The sequence below is a fragment of the Grammomys surdaster genome, unplaced genomic scaffold (genome assembly GCF_004785775.1).
Source record: "Grammomys surdaster isolate TR1022 unplaced genomic scaffold, NIH_TR_1.0 125947, whole genome shotgun sequence".
Classification (NCBI taxonomy): Eukaryota; Metazoa; Chordata; class Mammalia; order Rodentia; family Muridae; genus Grammomys; species Grammomys surdaster.
This window is the reverse complement of record NW_021620769.1, coordinates 3,508,950-3,519,409: the sequence shown is the minus strand read 5'-3', so window position 1 is coordinate 3,519,409 and position 10,460 is coordinate 3,508,950. Positions and strand designations below refer to the sequence as shown.

The window sequence follows — 10,460 nt, the reverse complement described above, 5'->3', positions numbered from 1 at the left end:
AATTGAAAGAAAGGATTATCTTAATCTAGATCACTAATCATATGTGTGTGTATATATATATATATCCTTTAACAAAGATATCCTTTAATAGGTGAATAAAGTCAACCTGATACATCTAGACAGTGGTAAATTCCTTATTGCTAGGAAAAAGACATGGAGGATCCTTAGGGAGTTATTGCTAAGTGAACAAGCCTCTTCTGGACAAGTTGCACACATTTTATATTGTGTGATAGTTAATATGTGGCATTCTGGAAAAGGTAAAACTAAGGGCACACATGAGGTGACACTAAGGGTGATGAGCAGGCAGGACACAGAACCTTTAGCTAAGTGGTAGGTTTAAATGATTCTGGTGTGTTGGTGCACACTCATTGATGGTAGACCTGTACTTCACTGGTGAGGGACTTTGACAATAGGAGAGGCTGTGCATGCATATGGGAATGGAGTATGTGAAAAAAAAATCCCTGCGATTGCCTCTCAGTGTTTCAGTAATCCTAAAACAATTCTACAAGAATAGTCTTTCAGTAAATAAAAATAGATCTCTGTTTCCCAGATCAATTCTCTCACTCTCACCTCCTGAGGTCTGCAGCAGAATACCTGTGACAGCTTTTCCTGCCCATTCCCTGATTCTACATCCTGTGGGTCACACAGACCTTCCTCTTTCTAACCTTCCTCCCCCAGCTTGTTGCTTTGTCCCAGACTCCAACTCCAGTAGGTGGCCCAAGATAAGTCAGGGCAGCTCCTCCTAGGGCAAAAAGTAGACTGAAGGAAGACCCATCCCTCTCCTACTCCTCCTGAGATTCAACTCCATCCCCAATCTCAACCCCAGCTCTGTAGTAGGGAACCTGTGGTGCTCCCATTTCTCTCTGACTCCATTTCCCAAGAGTTAACAAAGACCTTCTTCTCCAACATTCCTTCCCCACTACTTATTCCAGTATCCCAGCTTCCAACACAGCATGCACTCCTTGTAAATACACCAACTGAGCAGGCCAGAAAAACAGGCAAAAACAACCAACACACTTTCCAAAACTACAGAAAGAAAACACAAACAAAGGAACAAAATACCTACCCAACAAAGACTAATCCAGAATCAGCACCTAGACCTATATTCATCCCAAACCCGATGCCTAGACAGAACCACATTCCACCCCACCTGACACATACAAACCAAAGAACTAAAAGCTATAAGGGAAAATACCAAATAACACGATAAAGCAGACCTATTAGAATTATACCTGACTTCTCAATAGTGATCTAAAAACTAGAAATGCCTGGACAAATATGCTGAAGGCTCTAAAAGACCACAGATGCCAGAACAGACTACAGTACCCAGCAAAACTTACAATCACCATAGATGGAGAAAATAAGATATTCTTTGATAAAGTCAAATTTAAATATTTAAATCCAGACCTACAGTAAGTGCTAAAAGGAAAACTCCAGCCTAAGAAGGTTAACTATAACCATGAAAGCACAAATAAACGATCTCACACCAGCAAAATCAACAGAAGAGAAACACACACATAAGCACCAACAGTTCTACTGACACCACAAACAAGAAAATAACAGGCATAAACAATCAATTGTTTTAGTGAGAATTTGGGCTTTTTAAAAAAAAAACACAGTAATATCAAAATATGTTTTCATTTTAATTTCAGGCATAGGATATGGGGCTGCTTCATATTGTCCACAGCAGTTGACTATGATTTGCCTTGTGGTCTAGCAGGGACATGATTTTCCCAGCTGCTCATAGTTTCTGTGATTGTGTGACTTCTAGAATTCTGGGGACTTTCAGAGGGTGTATAAATGCTAGAGCCCCATAGGTGTGTTGTAGGTTGTTGGTTATGGGTGGGTTGTTGGTTAGTTGTTGGTTGCTATTGATTGTGGTTTGTTAAGTAGTCATGAGCAAAGAAGCAATACCAAACAGAAGAAATTGGATATCCTGATATAGAAGATCAAACTTGCAACAAAGAACTCGATACCTCGAGTCCTCAGCAGGACGATAATGTTGCCCCCTTTCCAAACCCTGACTTTATTTAGGGATCACTTTTCTTTCCTTTCTATCCTTTTTTCCTCTTTTCTAATGTTAGGGGTTTGAAAGAGTGGAAGAAAAGGGGTGGAGAAGGGTGGAAGAAAGAATAACTCATAAAGTAAAAAAAATGTCAGCTACATCAATATCTCTCAACATCAATGGTCTCAATTCCCAGTAAGAAGACAGAGTCTAACAGATAAATTCAAAAAATGGTTCCATCCTTCTGCTGAATAAAATAAACATACCACAACATTACAGATAGACATCAGAGTAAAAGCTTGGAAAAAGATATTCCATGCAAGTGGACCTAAGAAGCAATCTGTTATAGCCATTTTAATACCTAACAAAATAAACTTCAAATCAAAATTAATCAAAAGAGATAGGGAAGGATCATATTGATCAAAGAAAAAATCCACCAAGATGATATTTCAATTCTTAACATCTATACCCCAAACACAAGGGTACCGATATTTGTAAAAGAAACACTACCACTGCATAAATCATATATTAACTAACCCTCACACACACAACCACCATCAGGTAGGAGACTTCAATACCCTACTCTCACCAATGGACAGGTCATCCAAGCAAAAAGTAAATAGAGAAATACTGATGTTAAAAGATGTTATAGACTGTGGGAAAGCTCTACTAATTAAGGTCAAAGTCCATCATGACCGGACAGCCTCTAGGCTTGTCCAAAATGGAAGACTCCCTTCTATAGCAGGTTTTCTCCTTCTCTAATCTTTCCAGGATTTCTAAAAGCCAATACTCACCTTTAACTGAGGAATGTCACATAAGCACAATTAGATTATAGGACCAATTTCATTTCTCCTAACAAAACCTGCCAATCAGCACCTGAGATTCCTGAAATGCTTCCCCATGCTAATGAGATATTCCATATATTCTAAACCCCAGCAGATGATCTTTGCCCATCCTGGATGTCCCTGCTCTCAATCCTCCCAAAATGTATAAGCTTTCTATCACTCTAAGTAAAACTAATCTGCCTACAGACTGTGCTTATTCACCATAAGTACTCACAGGGCTTATGAACCCCATGTTCAACATCTCTGCTCCCACTGCCCTCATGGACTGTATCAACATATGATGCAAAAGAGTGGGGATACCCACAGTAGGCCAACTGGACCTGATTGATATTTATAGAATATCCCACACAAAACCAAAAGAATATATTTTTTCTGCACCTCATGTAACTTTCTCCAAAACTGACCACATTCTTAGACACAAAGCAAATTTCAACAGATACAAGAAAATTGAAATAACTTCCTGGATCCTATCAGACCGCAATGGATCAAAGCTAGATATCAACAACAATAGAAACCACAGAAAGCATACAAGCTCATGGAAACTGAACAGCTCTCTACTGAATGAAAAATAGGTCAAGTCAGGAAAAAAAGACTTTTTAGGATTCATTGAAAATGAATACACAGCATACACAAATTTGTAAGACACAATGAAAGAAGTGCTATGAAGAAAGTTTATAGCACTAAGTCCCTAGATAAGGAAATTGGGGAGACCTCCTTTTAGCAGTTTAACAGCACTCTTGAAAGCTCTAGAATTAAAAACAAGAAAACAAGTAAGCACAACCAAGAAAAGTAGACATCAAGAAATAAAAAACTGAGAACCAAAGAGAGAAAAAGAAAGAATTGGTGAAACAGAATTGGTTCTTTAAGAAAATACAAGACAGAAAAAGCCTTATTCAAGTTAACTAAAAGGCAGAGAGAGAATGCCCAGATTAATAAAAATCAAAAACAAAAAGAGGGACATAACAACAGACCCCAAGGAAATCCAGAGAATCATTAAAGGACGTGCGTTAAAAACCTATACTCCATCAAATTGAAAAATCTAAAAGAAATTATTAATTTTAATAGGTATAAAGTTAAATCAAGATTAGATAAACAATTTAAGTAGCTCTATAAGTCCTAGTGAATTAGACACAGTCATTAAACGTTTCCCAACTAAAACAATCCCAGGGCCAGGTAGTTTTAGATCAAAAGTCTCCCAGAATTTCAAAGAAGAGTTAATGCCCATACTCCTCATGTTATTCCACAAGATAGAAGCCCAAGAAATATTGCCTGATTCATTTTGTAAGACCAAAATTACCCCAATACCCAAACCACATGAAGACTCAACAAAGATCAATTTTCCTTATGAAGACAGGTACAAAATTTTTCAATAAAATACTTGCAAAGTGAATCCAAGAACATATCAAAAAAGTTATCAACCATGCTCAAGTAAGCTTCAACCCAGAGACACAGGGATGGTTCCATTTATGAAAATCAGTAAATATAATCCACCATATAAACAAACTGAAAGATTAAAAAAACATGATCATTTTATTGGATGTAGAATAAGGCCCTTGACAAAATCCAACACCCCTCCATGATAAAAGTACTGGTGAGATTAGGGATACAAGGAACATATCTAAACATAAAGGAAATTTACAGCAAGCCTATACCCAACATGAAATGGAGGAAAGCTCAAAGCAGTTCCACTACCAATGAAGAACAAGTCAATATTGTCCACTCTCCATTTCTTATTGTTTTTATATTCAATGACTTTTCCTTTACTTCAAATAATTGGATTATCATCACTTTTATATATTTTACTGGAAATACAGAGCTTTCATTCTTTTTTATTTGATATTTTATTTATTTACATTTCATATGTTATCCCCTTTTCCCATTTCCCTCCCCCCATTAATTCCCTATCCCATTCCTCCTCCTCCTTTTTTGCTTTTATACCATTTAAATTACATGCAAGTATTAAGGTCAGTTCTAGGTTGAGGAACTAGCAATACAATAGATGCAAGTTTTGTCTAGAGCAGTAAGACTACTGAAGAAGATCAAGGGAATACAACTTGGAAAGGAAGAAGTCAAAATATTGTTATTTGTAGATGATATGATAGTATATATGTTACCCTAAAAATTCTACCAGGGATTTCTTGCAGGTAATAAACACTTTTAGCAAACTGACTGGATACAAGATTTACAAAATCAGTAGCCCTCCTACATACAAATGACAAACTGACTGAGAAAGAAATCAGAGAAATGTCATATTTTATTACAGCCTCAAATAAAATAAAATGTCTTGGGGACAACTCTAACCAAGCAAGTGAAATACTTCTATGACAAAAACTTAGAGTCTCTGAAGAAAGAAATGGAAAGTTCCCCCATACTCATGGATTTGTAGAATTAACATAGTAAAAATGACCATCCTGCCAAAAGCAATCAACATATCCAGTGAAATTCCTGTAGTGGGTTATTCCTCCCGCCCCGCTATATTTGCAATAAAGCTCAGTGATTGGGCAGTATGAAAGGTAGGCAGAGTGAGGAGTTGGGAGGAGAGAAGGAGAGGAAGGGGAGGAGGAAGGAGGCTAGCAACCATAGAGGAGGACGAATGATTCGAGAGCAGTCCTGCGTAGCTACTTAACAAAAGGTTAGATACTGGGTAACAATACTAATTGTATGGGCATCTTGTTAATTGAACATTTCCAAATATATAAATCTACTGGATAATCTTTAAGCATTAAGAGTCTTCATTCTACCAAGTACCACGGGCATAGAGGGAATGGTCTGGGCTCAGCAGAGCATTGTGCATAGTGTGGTGGATTGGCACCACACTGGCATCTCATGGGTCTAGTTGTGGAGTATGTGGCTTCTGGCCACTTCTAGTGCAGAGCATGGCGGCCAGAGCTAAGCAGAGCCGCCCAGCCGATTAGGTAGCCGGCCCGCACCACAGCTTTTCTAAATATCTCCCGTTACAAATTCCCATCAAAATTCCAACAAAATTGTTTACAGACTTTGAAAGGAAATTTTCCACCTTCATATGGAAAAAAAATTAAAAAACTCAGAATGGCTAAAATGGTCTGCCAGAGAATGCTACAACTGCTAGAGGTATCTCCTTTCCTGATTACAAGCTGTATTAGAAAGCTGTAGTGATAAAAAACACATCCTGTTGGCATTTAAAAATAGGCAAGTTGATCAATGGAGTTGAATTGATTTATGATTATGAAGACATAATCATAAATCCACAAATATATGAACATTTTTGATAAAGAAACCAGAAATACACATTGGAAAAAACGAAACCATCTTTAACAAATGGTGTTGGTCAAACTACATGACTGCCTGTAGAAGAATGCAAATAGATTTACATTTAGCACCCTGAACAAAATTCAACTCCTAGAGGATCAAAGACCTCAACATAGCACCAGATACACTGAACCTGATGGAAGAAAATGTGAAAAACTGCACTCACATGGAAGACTTTCCAAACAGAACACAGCACAGACACTAAGATCAACAATTAGTATATAGTCCCTCATGAAACGGAAAAGCTTCTGTATGGTAACGGACACCATCAATTGAACAAAATAACAGTCTACAGAATGAGAAAAGATTTTACCAACTCCATGTCTAATTATTTATTGAAAGATTTTAAACGGTATTATTTATACAATCTTAGAAATGCCTCTGTAACACCAAGTATGATGGTGCATGCTGATAATTTCAGGACTCAGGAGGTGGGAGCAGAGAGATCAGAGTGCAAGGTCCTTGGCTACAGAGCAACATAATGGCTGGTGCAAACAGCATAAATCCTTTTTCAAAAAAGCAAAACAAGAAAAGAAAAAAAGCCTGAAGAGAGAAAATGAAACACTCAAGCAAAATAGAAATGTAAATAAAAGCATGTTCTTTCAAATAAAAAAATATGGTACTTCACAATGATTTTAAATATATTTATTCTCTCAATGACCCCGCCCAGTGCCATGTGGCCAGGCAGGCAGATCATGCTCTAGATGACCCCCAGCCTGGTACCGCACAGTGTAGACAGGCAGAATACCCCTAAGATTAGTCCTGCTGACAGGGCCAGGTAGGCAGACCACACCTGAGACAATCCCCAGTCCAGGGCCACCCAGTATGGGCAGAACATAGCACTCCTGAGACCACCCCAGACACCTAGAGGCCAGGTGCTGCTAAGATGAGCAAGGAAGTTGTGGAGAGATGGAAGAGAAAGAGAAACAGAAGGAGGTGTACACAGTGAAGAGAGGCAGAACTAGAGACTCTTGAAGTACAGCCCAGTGTGGGTCACTGGTGAAGTTGCCTGAAACCATGGTAATGTCCTAGCCTGTGCTGCCATCAAGGGCCCACGTCTGGTTCACGGTCCTGCAGCATTTTCTCTGTCTGAGCAGCCAACTAGGACCATGTTGATGTCTAATGGCTATGCAGAGCTGATCTCACCACTCAGTGGACATCCTGGAAGAGCTGGCCCTAAAGACATGAGAACGGGAGATCTGGCCTAGCCCCTCGCTAGCTTCAGTGCTCAGGAGAGTGGACCATACAACTCATCTAGGAAGCACAGTAGAGCTGGCCATGATAGTAGAGATGAGCGGACCTAGATAGAGGGTGTGAGGATGTGAGGGCTGGCCCTGCTACTCATCTGCCATGTGGTGGAGTGGCAGGTGGGAGAACTGGCCCTGAGGTCATGAGAGCAGGAGAACTGTCCCTGCTCTTCACCCTCACCAATTGCAAGACTCAGCAGAGTGGACCTTGCACCACTCCTGGTCAGCACAGTAGAGCGGGCCCTGCTGGTGTAGGAGCAAGTTAGCAGCCCTCAAGGCATGAAAGCAGGACAGCTGTCTCTGCCTCTTGCTGGCTGTAGCATGGGGTGAGCAGGGCGGAGCTGTCCTGGTGAGTTTGCCTAGTAGTGTGGATGCAGGAGAGCTGGTAGGCTAACCAACTTAGATATAGTGCTTTGAGTTAACCTTCCCCCAAATCTACCCCATGTATGAACTACCAGATTGTGTGAAGGAGCTGGACCTACAGATCCAAAGCTGCAGGATCTCCATGACACAGGGCAACAGTAGAATATCCAAAAGGTATTCCAGTGAGTATCCAGTACTGATGGTAGAGAAGTCAGGGGCCTTGAATTAGAGTAATGTCTCGATGTAATGAACATTTGCAAATAAAGGAAATGAGGACAGACGTGTGGCATACACTTTGACATACTACAGCTTCTACAATGACATTTTTTCTTTTGTGTGTGTGGGGGGGGATGTTGCAAGGGCAGAGGAAAAATACAAAGAGATGGAGAGATGAATAGGACCGGGTGAATGATATGAAATTCACAAAAACACAATAAAAAGTTAAATGTGTGTGTGTGTGTGTGTGTGTGTGTGTGTGTGTGTGTGTGTGTCTCCACCCCTTCACAGCACACAATCTAGTAGTTCATACACGGGATAGATGTTAGGGAGAGCCAACTCAAAGCCCTGGATCTGGATATAGACAGATAGACAGACAGACAGACAGACAGACAGACAGACAGACATATTTCCCCCACTGGATTTTAAGCACAATGATGTGTTTCCAACTGTCAAGTGTGATCTATACACTATATACACAGAGCCATACCAAAGCTTACCAAAACTAGCTATTTCTAAGCCACTTGGCTTAGAGTCTTGTAGGGAAAACAGAAATCCACATTGGTAATATGGTTTCACAAATTTAGAATTTATTCAACAAATTTTCCTACAAAATCAGAGATGCTGCCGTAAGCCATGCAGTATAATGGTGTCACTGGCTGGAGCAAAGGGCAGGGCTGAGTGACAACAGTAAATGAAAGAAAAAGCCCAGCCATGAGTGCACAGATAGAGAGAGGGCATGATGCAGGAATCATAACTCCCTGAGGACGTGTGACCCAAGCAGAGACTTGACTGAGTCTCTGAGGAGAAGAAGACACATAGGAGGAACACACTTGAAGCCACCAGTTAGAGTATGATATTAGGGTTGTTCTGGAAAATCTCTCCATTCTCTAGCTTCTCAGGTTTCATCTGTCCTGGGCCTACTGCTGTGTCCTGAAGACATAGAGCAGGTTCATCACTGACCATCAGGAACAGAAATAGCAAAAATCCACCAAAGTTCTTCAGGTGCCCAAGCAATAGCATCATGGTGCATACACCTAGATCTTACTTAACTCATTCACCTGACATTTTTGCATCAAATTCATGCACTTTAGCTTTTAATTAACTTAGGCTTTTGCACTCATTGTTGCATTCCAGTGTTAGAATACCTTCATTAAACAAGTCATGTGCCTGCTGACTGTTAGTTCCTGGCCGGTTTGATGGCAGTTTTGGTCATTGTGAGTGTACATCTTTTGACTATTGTGAATAATAATCCAACAAGTATTTATATGCATTTGATTTGGGTGTATGCATTTTTATTTATTTTGAGCAGATATAAAAGTCTGAAATTGTTAGAGTGTATGGTTATATGTAATTAAAAACATTCAAACCAACCACGCTATTTCACATTCCAGCCAAAAATATAAGAGGTTTTCTGATTTGCCGAATCAGCACCAACATTTCCTTCCAGTCTTTTCTGGTGCTCGCTTAGACAGCACATATACTGAAAAAAAAAGAAAAGAAAAAAATTGGAACAACACAGAGAAGATTAGCATGATCCCTGCACAAGGATGACACGCAAATTTGTGAAACATTCCGTAAAAAAAAAAAAAAGCATTCTCCTCCTGAGTGTGGGATGGGATGCCGTGTTTCAATTTCTGTTTCCCCACTAACAAGTGATGTTGAGCACTATCCCATGTGCTAATCACTCACTCAAATACCCTCTTGGATGAAGTATCTGCACAAATATTTTGTCCATTTTTTGATGGGTTGCTTAGCTTTTTTATTTGGGGGAATGTAAGGGCTGTATGTATATATGAAATACATACCCCTTATTAGAGCTGTGATTTGCAAACATTTTCTCCCTTTCTCTAGCTTGCCTTTTCATTTTCATAATGGTGATTCTGGAAGCATAAAATGTATTGAAATTTGATGAGATTCAATCTATTAAATTTTTATGCTATGGAAAAATCAAGCTTTTTATTGTCATAGCTAATAAATCTTTGCCTTGCCCAATCTTTTAACGATTTCCTCCTATATTTTCTTTCAAAAGTCTTTGAACTCATCTCCATCTGTGATTCACTTTGAGTGTCTGTGCAGGAGGGAGTCTGGGTCTGTATTTTCACATGCCCAAGCATTATCTGTTGAAAAGTCTTTGAACTTCTTACCTCTATCTCCAATTCACTTTGAGTGTCTGTCAGTTGGAAATCTAGTCTGTATTTGGTTTATATTTTCACATGTCTCAGAGCTATCTGCTGAAAAGAGACTTTTTCTTTTATTGAATTATAATAACTCCTTTGAAAAATATTAATTTGACCATAAACATAAGAATTTGCTCCCAGATCCTGGGTTCTTTGCACTTCCTATATCTAGTCTTATGCTAGTATGATGACATCTTAGTGAAATCATAAAGTGAACACCTTTCCATTTTGTTATTTTTGCTTGTTTGACCTTAATTTTTTCTTCACTTATCCCTGATAAGTTTTTATCCATTTTTTAGCAAGCAAACACCTTTAA

The 10,460-nt window shown here is 39.2% G+C and overlaps 1 pseudogene; it reads left to right on the top strand.

Annotated features, from left to right (window-relative positions):
* Positions 1–9,464: 9,464 nt before the first annotated feature.
* Positions 9,465–9,549, top strand: LOC114609183 (annotated as a pseudogene).
* The last annotated feature ends 911 nt before the right edge of the window (positions 9,550–10,460 follow it).